We start from the raw sequence: 24,100 nt of genomic DNA on the forward strand, positions 1-24,100 counted from the left end.
CCTATCTCATACTTTCAGGAGGCAGCCAGGTTACAGAATGTCCAAGGAAAAGGAACTCTCTAAATAAGGAACCTTTGTTAAAATGGCAATCTCAGGGGCACCTGGGTGGCCAAGTCCACTAACCATGTGATTCTTGATTTTGGCTCAGGTCATAACTGGGTCATGAGATGGAGCCCCCTGCCCTCTGTTGGGCTCCACACTCAGCAAGAAGTCTGTTTGAGATTCTCTCTCTCCCTCTGCCCCTTCCCTCTCACTCTGCTCACACTCTCTCTGTCTCTCTCTCAAAATAAATAAAATCTATAAAAACATGACAACCTCAACTTTACAGATCTTACATACAACTAGATCTTTCTCCTTTATCCTTCCGCAAGTGTTAATAAGTTTAATTTAAGATATGCAAGATACTTGAAGAATATGTTTCAAGCTCTAGGTTATCTTCTGGCAGGTATGAGTGTTCACAGAAAATATCATAACCAGGAGTTGCTTGATGAGCTTTTCTCCCCAGCCAAAAGTTATTTCACTTGCTCTCCATCTTTTTTCTTCACCAACTTAAAGCAACTACAATTATAGGAGATGTTTTAAGGGAACCTAAAATGATACTATACTGCCTTCCTTCACAAAATTAAATATTGACATCAAAACTGACTGCTGTTAAGATTCTTTTCACAAGTTTACCATCACATCTTGACAGAATTAATGGCATTCTGCAAAAGTGATGGTGCTATCCTGAAGTTCTATTTCTGTCACTGTCTTGTTTTACAGGTGTTAAACACATTTCTACCAGTAAGAGAACAGAGTGAATTCATCCAAACCTCTGTAAGTAAATAATATTTGTTAGTACAGTGCTAGATCCGATCTCATATAACACCTTTAAACAGCAAACACGTTGTTGAAATTCAACAACGATACAAAGCATGTTCAGTAATCATGATCCATGGTGCAATTTTATTTGTTTATGAATGTGGTTTTCTAACATGCTTTCTTCAGCTGACTAACCAAAGCAACTGGAAAAAAGCTTGTCCAATTAGAGAATTTATAAGATGTGGCAAAGGTCTGGTTTATTTATTCATTGGTTCATTCAACACGAAAGAGTTACAAAGGTACTGGTCATATAGGATTATGAGTTTACAAATATGTATAAGGCAAGTATCAGTTTGATGTAGTCAATCAAAAGAGGAGGTCCAATTTAAATATCTTAAACATTAGGTGGATTATTAAAGCTCACATGATTAGCTCAAATCCAGAAGTGGGACACTGCTCAGCTATGGTTCAATCACAGCCAAGGCTCCATTTCTCTGAGATCCTTTGGCCCTGCTTTTCTTAAAGAGTCTGCTTAGTCCTTTGGCTGGTGAAGAAATACAGCAGCAGTTCTGGACCTGACACCAAAACACAGCAACAATTATAACAGAAACCACCTACTCTAGCACCCCCAGCAAATATCCTATCATGTCTCTTATACCCATTTATGAACCATTTCCTGTGGTGGGTAGAAAGCCTTCAGAAGATTAGTATAGAGCAGTGTTTCTGAATTAATTCCTGATTAATTCACTGAGAAAGTGAATTTATCCTGAGACCAAAAAGGCTCAACTTCAGGACCGGAGTAGGGAAGTATCAACCCTGGAGCAATAGGGCTGAGGTGGATAATAGAATGCAAATCAAAAATTGTTGAGAAGAGGAAAATAGATTAGCTGAGAAACCAACTTGTGTTCACTACAATAAATGACGATGCCACAAACGCTTTTAGAAAAGAAAAGGTAGAGGGGTGGAAAGGTGTTTGGATATAAAAATTATGTCTTTAGAATTCATTCTGGGAAGAGGAATTGCTAGAGCAAAGGAGATTTTTCTGAAGGTGGCTAACTAGCATTGCAAAACCAATTTATACTTCTTCCATCAGTGTCTGAGTTCCAGAAAGGAAGGGTTATTTGGCTGGCACAAAAGTGACTGATTCTTGGATAGATTAGAAATTTAGGCTAGGCAGAACTATGGACATCCCTAAAAGCAAGAATGAGGAATTTGGGCTTTTTCTTTTTTTGACATACTACTTTTTTTAAAAAAGGTTTTTGAAAGAGCATAGAGTAAAGAACAATTGTACAATAACACTAAGTAATGAATTAGTGTAGGAGAATGAGAAGACAAATCACAAACTGGGAGAAAATATTTGCAAAAGACACCTCTGGTAAAGGACTGTTATCCAAAGTACACAGAGAACTCTTAATACAAGCAACACGACTGAAAAATTGGGGGAAAAAAAAGACCTTAACAGACACCTCACCACAGCAGATAAACAGATGGCAAGTACGCACATGAAAAGATGTTTAACACCATGTCATCAGGGAACTGAAAATTAAAATGAGAGAACCACTACATACCTAACAAAATGGCCAAATCCAAAGCACTGACAACGTCAAATACTAACAAGGATGTGGAGCGACAGGAACTCACATTTATTGCTGATAGGAATGCAAAATCCTACAGTCATTTTGGAAGACAGTCTGGCCATTTCTTACGAAACTAAATACACTCTTACTATACAATCCAGCTATTGTGCTCTTTGGCATTTATACAAATGAATCTGTATGCAGATGTTTATAGTTTTATTTATAAATACCAAAATTTGGAAGCAACCAAGGTATCTTTCAGTAAGTGAATGGGTAAACTATAGTGTTTGCAGACAATGAAATACTATTTAGTGCTAAAAACGAAATGAGGTGTAAGGACATGGAGGAGGGGCACCTGGGTGGTTCAGTTGGTTAAGTGTCTGACTTCGGCTCATGTCATGCTCCTGGGGTCCTGAGATTGAGCCCCTTGTTGGGCTCTGCTCAGTGGAGAGCCTGCTTCTCCCTCTTCTTCTCCCTTCCCCCTAAGATATATATCTCTCACTTACTCTCTATCTCAAATAAATAAATAAAATCTTTAAAAAGAAAGACATGGAGGAAACTTAAAGGCATCTTCCTAAGTGAAGGAAGCCCATCCGAAAAGGCTACATACTACATACTACATAGTACATACATACTTTCCAACTATATGACATTCTGGAAAAGGCAAAACTACAGAGACAATAAAAAGATTAATGGTTTCCATGGATTTGAGGAGTAGGGAGGAATAACTAGACAGAGCACAGAGAATTTTTAGAGCAGTGAAAGACTGTATTGATGGTATAATGGTGGATGTGGGTCATTATATGTTTGTCAAAACCCATAGACATGGGCAGCCCTGGTGGCGCAGCAGTTTAGCGCCGCCTGCAGCCTAGAGCATGACCCTGGAGACCCGGGATCAAGTCCCACGTCGGGCTCCCTGCATGGAGCCTGCCTCTCCATCTGCCTGTGTTTCTGCCTCTCTCTGTCTCTCTATGAATGAATAAATAAAAAATCTTAAAAAAAAACATAGACAGTGAGTAGACCATCTGAACCCTAACATAAACTATGGACTTTGGATGATAATAATGTGTCAGTGTAGGTTCAATTGTAACAACCTACCACTTATGTATGTGTGGTGATAGGGGGTATATGGAAACTCTACTTTCTGCTCAATTTTGCTACAAATTTAAAATCGCTCAAAAGAAAGTATACACACACACACACACACACACACTTTTCTGCAACAGGGAATGGCACAAGCTTTTAAAGATTAAACCTGCAGTATTGTTGAGAAAGAACTGGAAAGCAAATGAAGCTGGTGGAGAGAAACAGGTAGAAAGCTGCTGTAATCATCCAGACAAGAAGTCATAAAATTCTGAAGTAGGATGGTGTCGGTAGACTACAATAGGCTACACAAGGCAAATAGAAGAAACAATGAGATTTGCCACCTGATTGCAGGCTGACCTGCTTGGGGCAAGTTCATACTAATATTCTTGAAGTTTAATAAAAACTGGATCTAATTCCATAATCCTCAGTTGGTGAAAAGATACTTGGAGCTAACCTTTATCTACCTTTTCTTACTCATATTCTGTAACTTCTCGTTTATATTTTCACTCAAGCATACTGTTATTTATCATTCCCAAGCAATACCATATTCTTTCATGCCTTTGTATCTTGCACAATCTATTCCCCGAAACTGAAGTATCCTGTTCTGACAGAGTATAGTTGAAATATCTGCCGTTTATTGGTTGTATGACCTTGGGCAAGTTAATTCTTTTTTTTTTTTTTTTTTTTTGAGTCTCACTTTCTTTATCCATGAAATTGAGGTGAGAAAATAAAAATATGTATCTTAGAGGATTGTCAAGGTAATTAATTAAGATAATACAGTATGCCAAGCAGAGTGATAGGAGCATACTGAATGTAAAATAATTTTTTTCTTCTCCCTTTTCAGTAACCCCTTAGCACATAGGTACAAATGCGCGCACACACACATACACACACACGCTGACTCCAATAACCTCATTTACTCTTTATTCAACTCTTTTTAAAAACTTGCTATCATGCAAAGACCTGATAAAGTGATTTACCAGGTTACATAAGATTTAGGCCCAAAAAAAAAAATCCATGTGAAATTTAAGCATCAGGTGATGACTGCAAAAGATATTCTCTAAGGCAGGAGATCTTTTCAACGTTCCTTAAACGATCTCCACTCCCTGCTGTTCACCTCCTTCCAAAGTCACTCCAAAAGCAAATTCTTCCTTAATATCATCAAGCTTTCAAGCTGCCCCTCTCTGTGCTCTCACAGCCTGATATGTGTAGCAAAAATCATTGCTATTGTTTGTATGTATTTATTCTATACCAGTCTGTAAGCTCCTTAAAGGAAAGGTTAATTTTTTATTTTGCAACCTGGGGCCTTGTGGGGAAACTAGAAAGCCACAGAATTAATATTTACTAAATGAATGATAAAAACATTATTGATAGCAAGGCAGTGGTCATTTTATGAATTTACTGTAAGAGATTTCTGATTCCTTCTTTTCTGGAGGCCCTAACTGTGAACATGAACATTCAGGGACAATACCAGATTTGTCATGGATATTTTCTGAACTGGTTTCATGGTTTCTTTCTCAAGATGAGACATGATCCTCTCTTTCCCCATCCACATTACACCCCAACTTTAATCTTCGAACTTGAGAATGAGAAGGTGGCACTGCTTGTGGAGTACTGGGTAAAACCTAAGTTTCTCTTTTATCTATCTTTATTTTATATATATATTATATATGTATATTTTATATATCTTTATTTTATATATTTTAAATATATTCCATATTTTTCTTTTACATGTGTTTTTATTTTAGATATTTATTTCATTTTATATTTTTACTTCATTTCCTTTCTGTACATTTCATTTCATTATTTCTGAAGATCCACTCTGTCAGAGTCAGGTGTCCCTCGGAGAAATGAACTTTGTCATTACAGAGTCACACGGATAATACAGTGAGCTAAGAATGGCTCCCAACAATATGACTATATACTTATCCCAAGAATATGTGAATGTTGTCTTTTCTGAAAAAAAAGGGGGGGGGGTTTACAGATATAATAATTTAGGGATTTTAAGGTGAGGAGACTCTCCTAGATTATCTGGGTGGGCTCTATGTGCCATGACCATGATCCCTATAAAATAGAGGCAGAAGGAGATGAGACACACCCAGAAGAGAAGGTAAAGTGAAGCTGGAGACAGAAATTGAAGTGATGTGGGGTGTCTACAGCCACCAGATGATGAAAGAGGCATGGAATGGGTTCTTCCCCAGAGCCTTTAGAGGAAGCATGACCCTGCTGACACCTTTGACTCCTTAATTGTGAGAGAATAAGCTTTGGTTTTGAGTCACCAAGTTTGTGGTCATTTCTTACAGCAGCTACAGGAAGCCGATATGAATAGGAATGAAACTGAAGCAGCGAAGGCATCAATGATCTGGGCAGCTTCAGACATTGTTGATTCTCCTTTATTTTTTTTATGCAAGTGTCCTGCTTTTTCCAATTCCTGTTCTCCTTTTTTTCTCAATGGAGTTTTTCTCCTCTATCTGGTTCACAATTACCCTGAGCTTGTGTTATCTCATAATTTTAGCTTCCCATTATTTCTCACAAAATTGATTCTACATCATGAAATCACTCTTTCATCCTCTCCGCATTAATTCCTTCTTCCCAGCTGCCAAATAATTTCATTCCTTTCCAGTTAAAATCCTAAAAGGGTGAAAACAATTGGCCCAGCATATGATAGGTTCCTTTGGATTTGTTTCTCTTGGGTAGGATCTCAGCTCTAGCTTGGATCTCATGGTACCAATATGGCTGCTTATGGCTGCACCTTCAGTAAGGATCCCATAAGTATGTAATTACCCTTAAATATGGCTGTGGGTGTGACCTTTTATAATAGACAACCTAACATAGTTCTAATGTTCAGAAAGTTATAAGCACGCAGAGGTTAGTATAAATCCAGCCACCTTGATGAGCACTCTACATGACCTTTCCCTTACTATTGGAAGAGAGAAATGGAAATTTTGGAGCTACATGCCAACATAATAAAGTCCATTCTCCCAGACCTTTGGGCAAGAATTTTGCATATGCATCACTGCAGTTGTTATTTTAACAATAAAGTAACATTGTTTTGGCAAATCTGTTCTGAATACCTTTGAGCATCCTTAAAAAGTAAGTGGACATATCTGATCAGTTTACAAACTGACTGAAGTATGATACATAAAACACTCATAGTTACTGTGATAATACCTATAAATACCTAATAGCTGAATACCTATTACTAGCTACATATTTAATCACAACCTTACTTGTTATGCTTTCATGAGATCATTTTACTAGACTGAACAAGCAGCAAACCTGTCTGGGTCAGGACAGGAAAAGAAGAGGTCCTAAGGGTTCTTCTTTTCTCAAGATATCCTAAAAAGAAAAAAGAAAAAAAAAAAAAAAAGGCACTCAGGATGCAGGAAGTTACAAAAATACTTTTGGGGGATTTCCTGAAGGTGGTTATTGAGAACCAATTTTAATTTAAAAAGCAGAGCCTTTGGCACAGGAGGACAGGAGCAACAGGATATAAAGCTATACACAAAAGCTCACACACATTCAATAGCACTAAATATGGGCAATGAGACAAACACCATTGTTCTTCCTTTCCAACTCCATCTGCTTACACTAGGAAGGTAATTTGAAATGCCTTACATATAATACCTGTAGGCATCAAAGACAATGAAGCAATGATGGAAAATAGAAGATTATTTAAAATTTAATTGCCTCAGTATTTTGATCACATTCCCAAAAATGACATTTCATCATCAGTTGTTAATTATATAAACACATCTTTTCCTGTGCCATTTCATTCATTGCAATTTAACTTTTTAATAAATAAATCGTGCATGAAGAAGCTATAAGGACAATAGTAAGTTATTTTAAATCTATCAACATGAGAATAAATGATCAGAAATTACATACAAATAATCATAATTTTGATGACATATTAATGGTTTCTTTTAAAAATATGAACTTTTTCCTTCTAGATTTATTCTGTTAAACTAAGTTAATCCAAACTGCCTTTTTTATGTGTGCATGTGGGTGTTTTGCTATTCTGGATCTTTGTTAACCTTTAACTAGGTGGTCTGGTCATGAGGCTGAACCTTGATTTGATGTAAGCACATCTGCAGCTCTAAGTGTAGAGACAAGCTCTGTGCAGCTCTGGAACTTTAGAATCAGAGCAACTGATCTGACCTCCCAGTCTCCTCATTAAGTGAATGAAATTAGACACCTCCCAAGAAGCTTTCTTGTAGACATCTTGGCACCTCCAAGGTTAAGACAGTTTTCCTGAGAACTTCCATTAGAGCTTTCTGTCTCACATCTGTTTTCCCACCTGAATAAACTATTCCTACCAGGTGATTGTACCAGCAAGGACCTCATTTTGGAGGTGAGTCCCAAACACTTTCATATACAGGCATCACATTGTGATTCAGGCATAGTCTTTTATTTGCAGCCTAATCAGCACACCTGTGGTTTCACTCATTCAGGTTGCAGAGCACCTGGAAGGGACGGATATTTTAGCAATACTCCACAGAATATTTGTAAGTGGTTGAAATAAGCAAGTTCATTGTTTTACTCTTAATGAGTTGTAATCTCACAATTGACGTGTGGTAGCAAATCTTAAAGATCTGAAAAACTCGTAGAAGAAAAATCCAAAGTTAAGAAAAATATATACATGAATTTACTCTACTATTTCCCTGAGTATAAGACTCCTGTTGCAGAACTTTATTTCATCAAGGAACACAAGTACTGAACCTGAACACAGCATGTGAATGACTACAATCCAATAAACATAGTGTAACACATGTACTAATGTGGGCTGGAAGTGAGGCATCTGTGAGATTAACTGAGAAATTACAGAAGGGAGAGTCATCTTTTGTCCATAAGGACACTCAATGTGGATCTGTCTTACAAAGCATTTTTTTTCTCAGCCTCAAAGGTGGGCCCCAACTCCACTACCCAAGGAAGTCTAGTTGATCTGTTTGTCTTTAGTAAAATGAGGCCCTATCACCCCTTTTCAGAGACATCACAATGGTGCCAATGCAGAAAATGTGTGGTAATTTAGGATAATCGGAACTTTTGAGTCTAAAGATACAAAAAGCCTTTTCAGTTCAGTTCAGTTGAAGCCACAGAGTTTGACTGGATTTTGAAGGAAACGTATGGCCAGGGTAAATCGGTTTGAGAATTCTGATAATGTAAATACTGTAACTGGCTTTATTATATTATCATTATTCTTATTATTAGGATGACATGTATTCCTCTCCACTAATGAACTCACTTTTAAGTGAATCTAGATTCTCTTCCCCTTAGAGAATCTTTAGGAATCTGAACCATGTGGTTACACACGGGTAAGTGGCACTTACTGCTCATTTTCAAATCTTTGCAGTGGGCCTTTTCCGGCTTTTAACAATAGAATAAGATCATCTTGGGGGCACCTGGGAGGCTCAGTTGGCTAGGCATCTGACTCCTGATTTCAGCTCAGGTCATGATCTCAGGGTTGTGAGATGGAGCCCGCTAAAGAGTCTCTCTCCTCTGCCCTCCCTTCCCTGCCTTCCTCTCTTAAAAAAAGAGAAGAGGAGAAGAGAAGAGAAGAGAAGAGAGGGAAGAGAAGAGAAGAGAAGAGAAGAGAAGAGAAGAGAAGAGAAGAGAAGAAAGAATAAGATTATCTCATATGTAGCCTTAGTCTTCAATAAGACTCTTTTAAAAAGAATGTTTAAAAGTACTCTTGGGGTGCCCACTCTGGGTGGCTCAATCGGTTACGCATCTGCCTTTAGCTCAAGATCCCAGCGTTCTGGGAATGAGCCCTCATCGGCTCCCCACTCAGCAAGGAGTCTCCATCTACATCTGCACCTCCTTCCACTCATGCTGTCATGCTCTCACTCACTCTCTCTCTCAAATAAATAAATAAAATCTTTTTTAAAAAAGTACTCAAAATATTTGTTTCATTTAAAAAAAAGACTACAGCTCTGCCTCATGTTCCAGTACACACGGAATAAGGAATGTCATGAACCAACTTGGGGATAATATCATTGTCTTGCCAGGTAGTAGTTGTGCGGCTCATCTTCTCACAAAGTCTGTGAAGAAAATAAGGCGCTTTTGTTTCAGGACTGCTGTAGGTCTTTTTAAGATTATGGTTATCACAGGGAGAGTTTTCTCAACTTTCTCAAGTCCAACTTGCTGGAGAGCTGTGCTTCCCCCTGGATCATTGCCCTGTCTCAGGCCACCCTAGCCTCACACATGCCTGAATGAAGAAAGGCTGTGTGCCCCATGACCAATATTGCTGCACTTGCAATGTTTCCTCCATGTGTGATCACAGAAACCTGCACCAGAATCACTTGGGAGTGCTTGCTAAAAATATAAAGCACTGGCTCTCAACCCAGTTCTACTGAATCAGTCTCTGAGAGTGCTTCCCAGGAATCTACTTTATGCAAGGCTCCCAAGTGAATCTTACAAATATTCATTTGAACAGTGGAGAAAAAGTAGGATGATAAGTGCCCAGAGATGCACTAGTTATTTAAACATGGTGTCTCATGGTTCTTAGGAAACAGACTTAGTGTGAAAATAAATTTAAATGGAGAGGACTTTATATTTCTCTCTTTGGATTTAAAAACTCTCTACCTAAATGAAACCCATGTCTTCATAGTAGATTTAAATCTAGCAGACTGAGTACTGGTCCATCTGAGTTTTAGGATTTCAATGCTCCTATTTAAAGTTGACGTCAATCGGACTATAGCAGAAATCTATGAAAGCATTTAATGTCCAACTATAATATTAATTCTGTTGTGTAACAGGATAGCCAATAGGAACATCTGGGACCCAAGCTTTATTACAAGTCAAGTTTTAAGTTTGTTGGCATTGGCATCAAGGAACTACTTTAATGCTGCTCTAGAATTTATGAGAAAAATTTGAGTAGAAAGGATGCTTTAGTAGTGATACATGATTACGTGCATGTTTTATAGCTCTCAGTACAATTACTTGATTATTTGTGGGGAATTACACTACCTTTGCTTAGCAACCATTTTTCTTGTGTGGTCATTTTCATGTTAATATGCAGCTGGTTAAATATTTCTTTAATTACCAGTAAAAAAGAAACACTTGATACAGTGAGATTATAGCCTGGATAAATTAAAGCGAGAGCAGGAAGAAAGAGAATGGAAAAAAAAAAGGGAAGAAAGAGAATGAATAGACTAGAACTCTCATTTGAGACTTGCCTCAGAAATCTGGTGTCCCACCCCATTTCAAAGGTAGCAGGGATTGATGGAAAGAGCACCAAACTATAGGACATCAGTCCTATAGTCAAACATCAGTCTGTTGATTCTACTCTGCTACCATTTGTGTGATTAGATAAATATTTTAAGTCTTTCACTTACCCTTTCCTTTTTTACGATATAAAGGAATTAAACCAAAGTACTTCAGGGATGCCTTTAATTTCTAACATTCCAATATTAAATATAGAAAATTTTATCCTACTCAGTAGAAAAGTAAAATATATCATAAGAACGAATTATTTTAAATTTATTTGCAACAGTATGGAACAGTGGTTTAAAACATTTTATGGATGAGAAGCTCTTTTGTTAAAGATAACGCTATGAATCCCAGGTGATAATATTTTTATTTTTGTTATCAGTTGATTAAAAACAATATCAAATTCTACTAGAATCCAGGACTATACTTAAATGAATTTTTATTTTATTAATCATAATACCATTTACATACTCTTGAAAAACAGAATCCATGGGCACAAAATAGAACGGATTGAATGTAAAAGCAATTCTCAGTTTATATAAAGATTCTTGGATCCCTTGCAATAAGTTCAAAAATAACTCCAAAAATATTTGGAAAACTACTGAAATGGAGTATGAAGAGATAAACTTAAGCATCCCTAAATAGAAGCTAGACCTTATTCATCTAGAGATAACAGAAAGTGTTAGAACAGAAAAACTAGGCACACAGAACGAGAGCGGGGGAAAGAGCATTCCAGAAAGTATGGCCTGTGAAAGCTCGAGCGGTCTTAGAGCATGCTGGACTTGTAATGGTAAAAGCGGGTGGCATGGCTTCAGAGAAGTGAGATGTGTGCCAGAGAGTCTTCCAATTTATCACAAAGAGTGTGGCTTAAGGCTAAGCACAAGGAGAGAACAATGAAAGATTTTAAGCAAGGTAGGGATATAATACAGCTATATTTTGAGAAAAATCATTTCTGCTGTTATATGAATGACAGATTGGAATGAGGAGAGAAAAAATAAAAAGACAAGTAAAGAGACTCATGCAGTGGTCCAGGTATAAGATGATGGACTGAATTAAGTCAAAGACAGTTGATAGAAATGGAAGAATGTGAGAACATCTAGAATTACCAAGACAGGGATGGGTTGAATACTTGGGGTAAGGGAAATTGGCAGCTAGACATTACTCCTAGTTTTCTGGCTTGTAGAACTGTGTAAGCTGATAATTCTTCTGAGACATGGGAGATTGTGCATGAGAAAATAAGTGGGATGGGGGACATACGTGAATTATACTGACAGTTTTCTAAAAAGTTGTCTATGCAATTTATTACTTGGGAAATAAGCAAGAGAATGAGTAGGAAATACTAGATGCTAAAGGATCATTTAACTGACTGCAATATTCTTTTCAGGCTGAAAGCACTGTAATAGATCTATAACATTTCGGTTAACTTGAACATGTTAGTCTTTAGTGAAAAACCCACTTCCCACGGTTTGTTAGCAGAACCTTCAACCTTAACTGTCCATACTGGCCTGATTCTTGTCCTTCCACTTGAAGTTTGTGTTCCCAGTGGGGACTTGTGTTTTGCTTAACTGTCAGTCCTAAGCCGTGAAGCAGCTGCTGGAATGTGGAGTGGCAACAGGCTGCTTATGAACTAGGCATGACAATGTCCACCCACCCTGTGACTTCATTTCTGCTTTAATGGACGGAAGGGTAAGTGGGTGGATGTGGCCCTAGGGCTGTCTGCCTAAGAATCGTGAGACTATATTATTATTATTATTCTCAACCTACCATTGAGCTGGGAAAATGTGAGAAGTAATATTTTTCTACATTTTTATTATGAAAACGTCCAATATACAGCTAAATTGAAAAAAAATTTAGTGAACACGTATGTATCCACCACCTAAATTCTGTCAGTAATATTTTAGAAAAGGTGTTTTATAAAGTATCTATTTATCCATCCCTTTATCTATCCATTAATTCATCTTAACTTTGGATTCATTTCAAAGAAAACAGCCGATAGTATGCACCATGAATACTTTGGCATGCATATCATTAAATAAGATTAATATTTGAATTTTTTCCTCTGTGAAAAATAATTACATATGTAATAACAATTCTTAAGTCTGCATTCACTGAATTTTGACAAATCTTTACATCTCTGATCCAAAAACTGTTATAATAGGTATTACCATCATCTCAGAAATATTTTTCACATTCTTTCCAGTGTAATCTATTTCCAGTTCCCCAGAGTCAGTAAATATTCTAATTTCTTACATTGTAGAATATAATAGAAATATATTTATATATCATACTCTTTTGTGTGTGTGCACATTTTAACTCAGTTAAGTGTCTTTGAAATCCATGTTGTTGTGTATATCAGTATTCTATTCCTTTTTATTGGTGAGTAGTATCCCGATGTATGGATATACTATTGCTTATTTACCCTTTCTGGTGTTGATGGATACCTGAAATGTCCCATTTTTGCTATTATGAATAAAATTGCTATGAACATTCTTAAACACATCTTTTTGTGGATATATATTTTTATTCTCTTGGGTACATACCTAAGAGTAGACTCAAAGGATCATAATGTATGTTCATGTTTGGATTTATTAATAAATTCCAGAAGTTTTTCCAAATTAGTTGTACCATTTTATCTTCCAATCAGAGTTCCAGTTGCTCCACTTTCTTATCAACATTTGGCGTATCTGTTTAAAAAATTCTAGACTTACCAGTGAGTGTATAATTGTATTGCATTGTAGTTTTTAGTTTAAATTTCCTGATGAATAATGATGTTGATTTTTTCCTGTGGTTATTACCATTCCGGTAATTTCTTTTTATAAAGTACCTGTTCAAATATTTGGCCTATGTTTAATTTGAGTTGTTTGTGTTTTTATTATTGAGTTGTAAGAGTTCTTTATACATTTTTAACCCCATCTTTTGTCATATATATGTCTTACAAATACTTTTTTCAAGCCAGTGGCTATTTTTCTAATGCTGCCTGCCAATAACCAGAAGTTTTAAATTTCAACAAAGTCTAATTTATCTTGTTTTATCTTTTCTAGTTATTGTTTTCTATGACACAAATAACCTTTACTTACTACTGGATCAAAAAGATTCTTCCATGTTTTCCTCCAAAAGCTCTATTGTCTTAGCTTTAGATCATAAGTATATGATCCATTGTGAATTTATTTGGGGGTATAGAATAAGGCAGAGATCAAGGTTGTTTAAAAAAAAAGGATATCTAGTTTTTTGTTACCATTTATTGGAAAGCTTTTCCTTTCCTGAGCAAGCAATTACCTTCACAATCTGTATTGTTTACTTAGAACTCTACTTCTTTCATTTTTTTAAGATTTTATTTATTTATTCATGAGAAACACAGAGAGAGAGAGAGAGAGAGAGAGAGAGAGAGGCAGAGACATATGCAGAAGGAGAAGGAGGCTCCATGCAGGGAGCCCGATGTGGGACTCGATCCCGGGACTCTGGGATCATGCCCTGAGCCAAAGGCAGACACTCAACCACTGAGCCACCCAGGCGTCCCTGTACTTCTTTTAGATATCTCTGTGTGTGTGTGTGTGTGTGTGTGTGTGTGTGTGTGTGTGGCAAATTTTATGCACCTATTTATTTACTTTTATTTATTTTAAAGTAGGCATGGAGCCCAATGTGGGCTCAAACTCACAACCATGAGATCAAGACCTGAGCCAAGATCAAAAGTCCCACACTCAACCAGCTAAGCCACCCAGGCACCCTTGTGCTTATTTATTTTTAAGAGAAATGTAAAGTAAGCAGTTTTTACTTTGTATCGATACTATAAACCCTCTCTCATCCTCCAGAAAAAGCCAGTCATAATAGACTGAGTGAAGTGCATTTCCTTCTCATAGACAAAGGCTGTTTATTACACAGAATAAGGAAACTCTGTAACACTGGGATGATTCAGAGAGCCAGGAAAATGGTGAGTTAGCTTTGATTCATATGGCAATTCCTTTAGTGCTGCTTTACTAGCTGTGGTTTGTGGCTCATCTCCTACCACTCCCTGACAGACACTTGGGCCTCAACAATTCTGAAATACCTTTTCCCAGAAAATCCCAGACTTTTCTCGCTTCCAGAGATCTGCATATGCTATGATCCTTGCTCATAATGCCCTTCTCCTAATGTCTGAGAAACTGTTCATGTCAGACGAAGCTTTTCTTGATCTCATCAGTGTTTGATATCCCCTCCTCAATGTTCCCACGGCATATTGGTAATAGATACGTCACTTACCTGTATTCCTCTGATTAATCATCTTATACTTTTCTCTCCTGCCTGCACATAGCCTTCTTAACATGAGCTTCTGGAAAGCATAAATATAAACTTCTTTTACACCTCAGTTGAGTTAAAACAACAAACACAAGAATAGATTTTCTGACTGAAAGAATATGAATTTTATGATAGTTTAAATTTTAAATCTCTTCCACCTTACCCAAAAGTACATTTATTTTTTATTATTTTGTATTTATTATTATTTCATGTGTTTTTTTTTTTACAAGATCTCACAGCCTAATCATTTGCTTTAGAAACTTTAACCATCTTCCTATATCATATAATGGAGGAAAAAACTCCCTTGAAAGAACAAGAAACATTTGTAATTTCACCTAGTGTATAACCTGAAGCTTCTTTTTATAAAGAGATTGAAATAATGATTGTACTAGGACATTTGAGGTATATCTTCTCAAAGAAGTTTATTGTGTATAGCCTACTGTTTTCTAAATTAAAGTTCTTCTAGCATGCTATTTGAGATTCTGAAAAGAAAGTAAACCAATAAATAAGTGGAGTTCCAATTCTGCTAGTTAGTAGCTGTGTGAAAATATCAGTGAGGACAGGCTGGGTTCAGAGTGATCTGGAAAATCGCAGTGGTTACATTCACATGACAAGACTCATCTTGGATGAATTGATGTCATCGTTATGGGAATCAAGTTAGTAAAGTAGCCTGTAGTTGGAATATTGCCCGTCACTGAGACAAAGAGACATGTGAAACCATACCCTCTTGAAGCTTCTTCCTCTGAGTATTACCCACGTTACTAATGGCCACTCCTGAGTTTACTAGAGCAGAATATATAACCTTCCATTAGGAAGAGAATTTGGAATAGTGTTTGGCAAAAGTAGTTCAATCTACCAAATAAGTGGCAATTTTGAGGAAAACATATAGTCTTATCTATATCTCAGTTTCCTCATCTATAAAATGATAGCATGGTGATAATAGTGATTACTACATAGGGTTTATGGATTAATGGAAATAACGATAGAAAACACTTAACATAGTACCTGGCATATAACTATTACTCAACAAATGTTTGTTTATAAAATTGAAAGAAAGAACTTCTGCTTCTTCTGTCACATAAGTAAAAGACTACTTGAGCTCCATGATATCTGAGGTTTTACCTGGGTGGTTTGAATAGCTAGAGATGACTGGGATGGCTCAATTTGGGACATACGCTTGGGGTGTTTGTAGGGTCTTTTGGACTAAAATATGCAAGATGACATGTCCAAGCCTAGGCTAGGACAGCTATAATTTCTCAGGGCTGGTCAACATCACTCCCTGGCCACACATGGTAAACTCAAGGTAGCCTTACAACCTAGATGATGGCTGGTTTCTCCCTGAACAAAAATTATAAAAGTGTACAGCTTAGATTCAGTTTATCTAAATGTCAAAAAAATCATGTTGGTATTTTGATTCATATTATATCAAAACTATAAATCAGTCTGGGAAGAATTGGTATCTTAACTATGTTGAAATTCTAACTCATGAGCCCTGCATGTCTTTCCATTTACTTGGGTATTCTTTTTTCCTTCTTTTTTAAAATCAATATTTTGTAGTTTTGGACAGACAGATCCTGCCCATTTTGTTAGATTTATCCTTGAGTATTTTCCTATTTGGAGCCTCCACAAAAGATATCTTAATTGTAATTGTCAATTATTCATTGATAGTATAAAGAAAAATGATTTTTTTAAATGTTAACACTGTGTAGTAAGACTTCTTAAATACGCTTATTAGTTCCAGGAGTTTTATTCTGTATTCTTTGGTATTTTCTATGTAGCCCATATGAAAAGAGGAACTATTTTAATTTTCCCTTCCTATGTGTCTTTTCTTTTCTTTTCTTTTCTTTTCTTTTCTTTTCTTTTCTTTTCTTTTTTCTTTTTTCTTTTCTTTCTTTTCTTTCTTTCTTTCTTTCTTTCTTTCTTTCTTTCTTTCTTTCTTTCTTCTTTCTTTCTTTCCATTATTTCTTTCTACACCTTCTCTCTCTCTCTCTTTTCTTTCCCTAATACCCTGGCTAAGACTTCTGGCACAAAGCTAAACATCCAGGGAAAGGGTAGACATCTTGCCTTGTTCAAAATCTAAGTAATTTGGCCTTTCATCATGAAAATATGATGTTAGCTAAGGGTGTTATGTAGATGCCCTTTATCACCTTAAAGAAGTTCTCTTCTGGGGCACCTGGGTGGCTCATTCAGTTGAGTGTCCAACTCTTGATTTCATATCAGGTCATGATCTTGGGGTCGTGAGACTGAGTCCCACATCCAGCCCTGTGCTCAGGAAGAGTCGGCTTCGGATTTGCTCTCTCCTTCCCCCTCTGCCCCTCTCCTGCTCTCTCTCTCTCTCTTTCAGTAAAATAGGTAAGTAAATGTCTTTTTTTTTAAAGTTCCCTTCTTGGGATGCCTGGGTGGCTCAGTGGTTAAGCATCTGCCTTCCAGCTCAGGGCATGATCCCAGAGTCCCGGGATCAAGTCCCACATCGGGCTCCCTGCATGGAGCCTGCTTCTCCTTCTGCCTATGTCTCTGCCTTCTCTCTCTGTGTGTGACCCTCATGTCTCTCATAAATAAAATCTTTTAATAAATAAATAAATAAAAGTTTGTTTCTTTCCCTAGTTTCCTGGTTTTTCTTTTAATGAATACATTTTAAATTCTATCAAATACTGTTTTTGCATGATGAATAGTTATAAACATGTGGTTTACTTTTTTAGTCTGTTAATATGATTAATTACATAAAATGTTTTTCAAATGTCGAATTAGTCTTACATCCCAGGATGAGACTCACTTGGTTGTTACCTACTATTCTTTTTATATTTGCTAAATTTGAATTGCTAATACTGTGTTAAGGATTTTTGTGGCTATGTTCATGAGGGAAATTGGTATCTAGTTCTCTTTTCTTGTACTGTTTTTTGGCATTGGGGTAATTTTGCCTTTGTAAGATAAGCTTAGAAGTACTTTCTCTTAATTTCCTGGAAAATATTGGTATAGAATTGGTGCTATTCCTTCTTTGAAAGTTTGGTAGAATTCATCACTAACCATCTGGGACTGGAGATTTCCTTTTGGGAAAATGTTATACTATAAATTCAATTTCTCTCATAGACATAGGTTTATTCATGTTATCTACTTCGTTGGTGAATTTAGTATTTTCTGGCTTTCAAGGAATTAATTGATCCACTTCATTTACATCATTAAGTGTATGTTCTTGGTATTTCCTTATCACTATTTTAATGTCTTAATAACATCCCTCTTTTATTCTTGATAGTGATAATTTTGTCTCCGTTTCAGATAGAGGTTTAACAACCTTTATGAGGTTATGAGGTCATTTCAGATAGAGGTTTAACAACCTCTCATAATCCTTTATGAGAAACAGATTTTGATTTCATTGATTTTCTCTCTCTCTCTCTTTTTTGTTTTCTATTTATTTTTGACCTTACCTTGATTGTTTATTTCTTTTTTTTTTAAGATTTTATTTATTTATTCATGATAGACATGGTGGGGGGAGAGAGAGGCAGAGACACAGGCAGAGGGAGAAGCAGGCTCCATGCAGGGAGCCCGAAGTGGGACTTGATCCTGAGACTCCAGGATCGCGCCCTGGGCCAAAGGCAGGCGCTAAACTGCTGAGCCACCCAGGGATCCCTCCGCTGAGCTACCCAGGGATCCCTGATTGTTTATTTCTTTACAATTCTTTGGATGATTATTGCTCTTCATTTTCTAGTTTTTTAAGATAAAAATTTAAATTGTTCATTAAAGACTTTTCTTCTTTTTTAATAAAAGCATTTAATGCTATGGGTTTCCTTCAGAGCACCTAATATAGCTTCATTCTATACATTTTCATCTATTATATTTATATTTTAGCTCAGGTCAAAACCTTTTCTAATTTCCCTGAAGCCTTCACCTTTGATTTCATGAATTATTTATAAGAATGCTTTTATTTGGGGATTTTCCAGGTTTTCTGTTATTGATTTCAGTTTAATCATATTGTTGTCAGAGAATATACCTTGTGTGGATTCAATTCTTTAACATTTGTTAAGGTTTGTTTTATGACATGGGCTTTGGTCTACCTTGATGAATGTTTCATGGACACTCAAAAAAGAATGTATATTCTAATGTTGGGTAAAACATCCTACGAATATCAAGTAGATCCAACTGGATGATTGTGTTGTTGAGTTCTTTATACTGGCTGATTTACTGTTAACTTTTTTCATCAAACACTGAGAGAAGTATTGAGATCTTCACAGCCTTATGTAATTGTAGATTTGTCTATTTCTTGTTTCAGTTCTATCAGTTTTTGCTTCATGTATCTGTAAGTTTTATTAAGACCATACACATTTAGAACTGTTAGGTCTTCTTGGTGAATTGACTGTTTTATCATTACATCATACTCCTCTTTATTCTTGGCGGTTTTCCTTGCTCTGAAGCCTTTTTTGTCTGATACAACACATTAGTATTTTTTTCATTGGTGTTTGAAATGCGTCTTTTTCTATCCTTTTACTTTCAACCTATGCTATCTGCTTAAATCCAAAAGAGAATGTTGATTTGTTGTAGTTGTTTCTGCTGTTGTTTTTGTAGGCCAGCTCCATTTTTGGCATATTTTGACTCACATTCTGTGGACTACAGTTCCAATATCAGTTCACCACCCAAAGCCTTTATCATACCATCTACATTTTTCCCATGTCACCATCACCCAGAGGTCAGTGTGAGACCTGGGCTGTGGTCTACCTGTAAGTTCAGTTCTCAAAGTATTTGATATGTGGTTTAGCTTCAAATCCACCCCTGGTTTAGGATTGAGCACAAGAGTTTATCTGCATTTCATGGGATTGTTCTCACAGGCCATCTCCTCTATTCAGTCTCTCCACCACTCTCCTGCTTTCAGAGGCACTCTTTTGAGGTCTTCTGTCCAAAGAGTCAAGGCTTGAGTCCCATGCTCTATTGCACACTTTCCATGACTGAGTCAGCTGTTAGGACCTGTTTCTTGGAGCAAATAAGAGTCACCAATAAGCTGGAGAGCCTATGAATCTGATGAAATTTTAGGATTCTATTTTTGGTGTGAATGTATCTATATATACACATTTGATGTATATATTGCATCATATACTTCTTTCTTTTGTTCATTCTTTCATTTTTTGGTTGAGTGCTCTCTTAGAATCCTCAGCTTTGTGTCACAAGGGATTCAAAGAGTATTAAGAATCTTCTATGAGAGGCAACATAGAATGGAGGCAGAAACATAGACAGAGATATTTTTTGCCTGCCTCCAATTGTCCCTTTGAGAAGTGACTTTCTAGGCTTTCAGTTTCTCTTCTGGAAGATCTGAAAATCTCTGATTCTGTGGTTCAGGAACTTTATCTGTTTTCAGTCCCTTCTTTCTAAACTAGGACCTGTAGCTGATCCTCTTAACCTTCCTTTTGCCAGTACTCCCAACCTCTTTTTTTTTTTTAACACTTTATTTTTATTTTTTTTAAAGATTTATTTATTCTTTAGAGAGAGAGAGAGAGAGAGAGAGAGGCAGAAACCCAGGCAGAGGGAGAAGCAGGATCCATGCCGGGAGCCTGACGCGGGACTCGATCCCGGGACTCCAGGATCGCGCCCCAGGCCAAAGGCAGGCGCTAAACCGCTGAGCCACCCAGGGATCCCCTACTCCCAACCACTTGCTTATTTTTTGAAATTTAATCCCACTAAACTGGCAAAACATCAAATTAACCATCCTTGTTCTTCACTCAACTTTAGTTCTACTGAGGCTGTTAGATAAATTCACCCAACTCCTGGATTTGTGCCTCATGGCCTCCCACTCAATTCTACCCTCACTGCCTTTTAGGGATTTATTAAATGTTTCCTTTTGAACCATTTCTCATTATAGAAATGTCTAAACCAGACAAGACATTTCTCTCCTGGTCCAGTGACTGTTTCTTATCTATTACCTGTCTTCTGGCAATAGTAGTTATTGTCTGAGGATGCTTTGATCTTGCTTTTTCAAGTTCATCAGAGGAAAATGACTTACACCCCCAACTGGACACCCTTTTACCCTTTTGTAAACAATGCTATTTCATTCTTTGTGCACACTGTAGCCAAAGAACCCACCATCTGAATACTAGCACTCTTCTGGTCCTAAGTCAGCGTTTAAGTAGAAGAGAGGTCTTCAGTTGCCTGCCTCACTCTGCCTCTGCCTGCAGTTCCTCTTCCTGTCCTCTTCCACGCTTAGTTCTAGCTATCTAACTGACCAGAATTATCAGATCCTCAGGCCTGCTAGCTCCCTTGCATAAGTGAGTGGAGGTGGGAGGTCATTAGGATAAATGAAATCATACTGAACTGCTAAAGTCATACTCCTTCAGGGAGCATTCCCATTTAAATAAGCTTGTCAAAACAGGTTGCTCCTTCATCTTAATTCTAGATTTTCTAGCATGCTGACACTTGAAAGGAGGGACTAGTATGAGGCAGAGGCACCCCTGAGAAAATCCCTTCTGCTAATATAAAGGATTGAAAGTGAGTGAGACAGTATTTTATCTTGTTTAATTAGAGAAGGGGGTCCCTATGAGTGTGTGACAGACAAATTTGTACATTTTGTTGCCCACATATTCTAAGCTTCAAAACACTTGTAAAATCAGATAGAGAAATGAGAAACAAAAGATTTATTACAAAAAAAGATTTATTAAATTTCCTTAAAATGTGTCTCTAATTTACTTACTCAGACTGCGTGCACAGAAACTCTTCACAAGCTGTGTGTAATGACAATATAATAATGATTTGTAATGTTTTATAAAATATTTCCTATTCTTCAGTCATATTAACAGTCTTACAAGTACACAGAAAAGATCCATTGCACCCTCTAATTGATTACATATGAGTGTTATACATTTTTACTTCAACTGTTGCAAAGTATTTCACAAAGTGTTTTATGTAGAACAATAGTCTTACAAAGGTTTCTAAGAAGGGCACCCGGGTGGCTCAGGGGTTGAGCATCTGCCTTTGGTTCAGGTGGTGATTCTGGAGTCCAGGGATCATGTCCTACATCGGGCTCCCTTCAGGGAGCCTGCTTCTCCCTCTGCCTGTGTCTCTGCCTCTCTTTCTCTGTCTTTCATGAATAAGTAAATAAAATCTTGGGGCGCCTGAGTGGCTCAGTGGTTGAGCGTCTGCCTTCGGCTCAGAGCATGATCCCAGGATCCAGGATCAAGTCCCACATCAGGCTCCTTGCAAGGAGCCTGCTTCTCCCTCTGCCTATGTCTCTGCCTCTCTCTCCGTGTGTATTTCATGAATAAATAAATAAACTCTTTAAAAATAAATAAATAAAAATAAAATAAAATCTTTAAAAAAAGGTGTCTAAAAAAAAGGGAGCCCATGGCTATATAAGTTTAGGAAAAGCTATAAACTATATCCTCCTTGGAAATCTAAATTTTATGTGACCATATAAAAGGCTCTGATTGGCTCTGCAGTAAAGAAATCTATTTTTGGCAAAAATTTTCCCCAAATTGATTAAACTACTAAACTCTTCTTTTCACGTATTAACATTAACATTGTGAGCCCATTAACATTGTGAGCTAGTGTACACATAGCATATTTTGGGAAACGTTTTAATAGACTCTTGTCAGCTGGGAGGGATATATTCTGTGGCTTTTACAAATCCTCAAATTCATGAATACCATTATATCATATAATTTCTATCATAAAATGCACAAATGTTGCTTATTGAAAAAGCAACTCTCTGGAAGAGTTTGTTGAATTGTTTTTCCTGTTCCTGTGAGGACTACATGATAGATTCTTAATGCCACAAATTCCAACTACCTTTCACAGAATTAGGCTTTTTTTTTTTTTTTTTTTTTTTTTTTTTAGAATTAGGCTTTAAACTGCATTTACCTCAAACTTTTTTGTTTAAAAACATCACTTTTTAAAACTTCTTTATTTTTTCTTCATTTCTATCAAAAGGATTAGCAGAGGATAATTTTGAGGACAGTTTCTGTTTCTCTCCCTCCCCTGTTCACACACACACACACACACACACACACCACAATTTTTGTGTTTTTAGTTTGTTTTGTATCCTGTGGAGTAACAAAGACTGGAATAAATTGTGGCCCAAGGCACTACATGTATGTAAGCAGAAAAATATATGCAAACAAATACATATATCAGCCTTACCCTTTAAGCCATGTGACCTACCCATTAACCAGGATTTTGGTGTCATATTTGAGATGGGTTTGGATTCAAACAGAAGTGGGTGGATTCTAAGTGACCCTGTGCAAGTTACTTTATCTCTCTGGGATGTGCTGTTCTCATTTGTTAAATGGGATTATAACAACCATTTGAAGAACAATTGAGATAAGGTATATAAATGTCTGGCACCTAGTAAGTTATGATAAGGTAGTAGTAATTATGTAAGGAAGAGGTTCATGGCAGAAATATCACTAAATTCCAAGTCTTTAAAAATTACATGTATGCCCATGTGTATAGAAATCAAGACATGTTTTATTTAATCAATACTTTTTGCAAGCTAGTTCAGCCACATTGAAGATTTAATAAATATCTACTGGGACACTCTTTTCTAGCCCTAAATAGACAGGATGATATTCTTTGACACAAAACCAGTCTTATTTTCTGAAGCAAGACTTTTCTGAGTAGCTGCAAATTGAACATTAATTTTATGTCTGTATATATTTATGTATGCATGTATTTATATGTATCTATTTTTTTTTATTGAGAGAGAGGGAGAGAGTATGAGCTGGAGTGGCAGAGGGAGAAGGAGAGAGAGGATTTTAAGTAGGCTCCACGCTGAGCGCAGGGCCCAATGTGTGGCTCAGTCTCACGACCCTGAAATCATGACCTCAGCTGAAATCAAGCAAGAGTCGAATGCTTAACTGACCAGGTGCCCCTGGAAACTGATTTTACATACATCTCCATGTTTTGTATTTCTTTAGGAACTAACAAACTTTTCCTTTGCAAATATATATATATGCCAACTTTTCTACATACTCCTCTTTAGATCAGCACTCAGTAGTTTTTAAGTAAAAATATGAATAATACATGAAATTACTATCAGTATAAAAGAGCAAGGATGACTGACTCTAAATACAAGTTGTTTTTTTCTTTTCATATCCTCTATTTCACCTCTCAAACACTCTATATGACCTGAAAGAAAGCAAGGTATGAACTAGAGCGTGATAGTAGAAAACCTTCAGGTT

The 24,100-nt window shown here is 36.7% G+C and overlaps 1 long non-coding RNA gene across 2 annotated transcripts in view; it reads right to left on the reverse strand.

Annotated features, from left to right (window-relative positions):
- Positions 1-1,047: 1,047 nt before the first annotated feature.
- The window catches only part of LOC140640912 (uncharacterized), a 123,795-nt gene continuing 100,742 nt past the window's right edge, over positions 1,048-24,100 (reverse strand). The window contains exons 2-4 of one of the 2 annotated variants that reach the window (XR_012037512.1): positions 14,913-14,982; positions 6,744-6,803; positions 1,048-1,376 (exon numbers count right to left, since the gene is read on the reverse strand). This is a non-coding gene — a long non-coding RNA (uncharacterized lncRNA). The remainder of the gene's footprint in view (positions 1,377-6,743; positions 6,804-14,912; positions 14,983-24,100) is intronic. The other variant, XR_012037511.1, reaches the window with a different exon arrangement.

The sequence above is a fragment of the Canis lupus genome, chromosome 10 (genome assembly GCF_048164855.1).
Source record: "Canis lupus baileyi chromosome 10, mCanLup2.hap1, whole genome shotgun sequence".
Classification (NCBI taxonomy): Eukaryota; Metazoa; Chordata; class Mammalia; order Carnivora; family Canidae; genus Canis; species Canis lupus.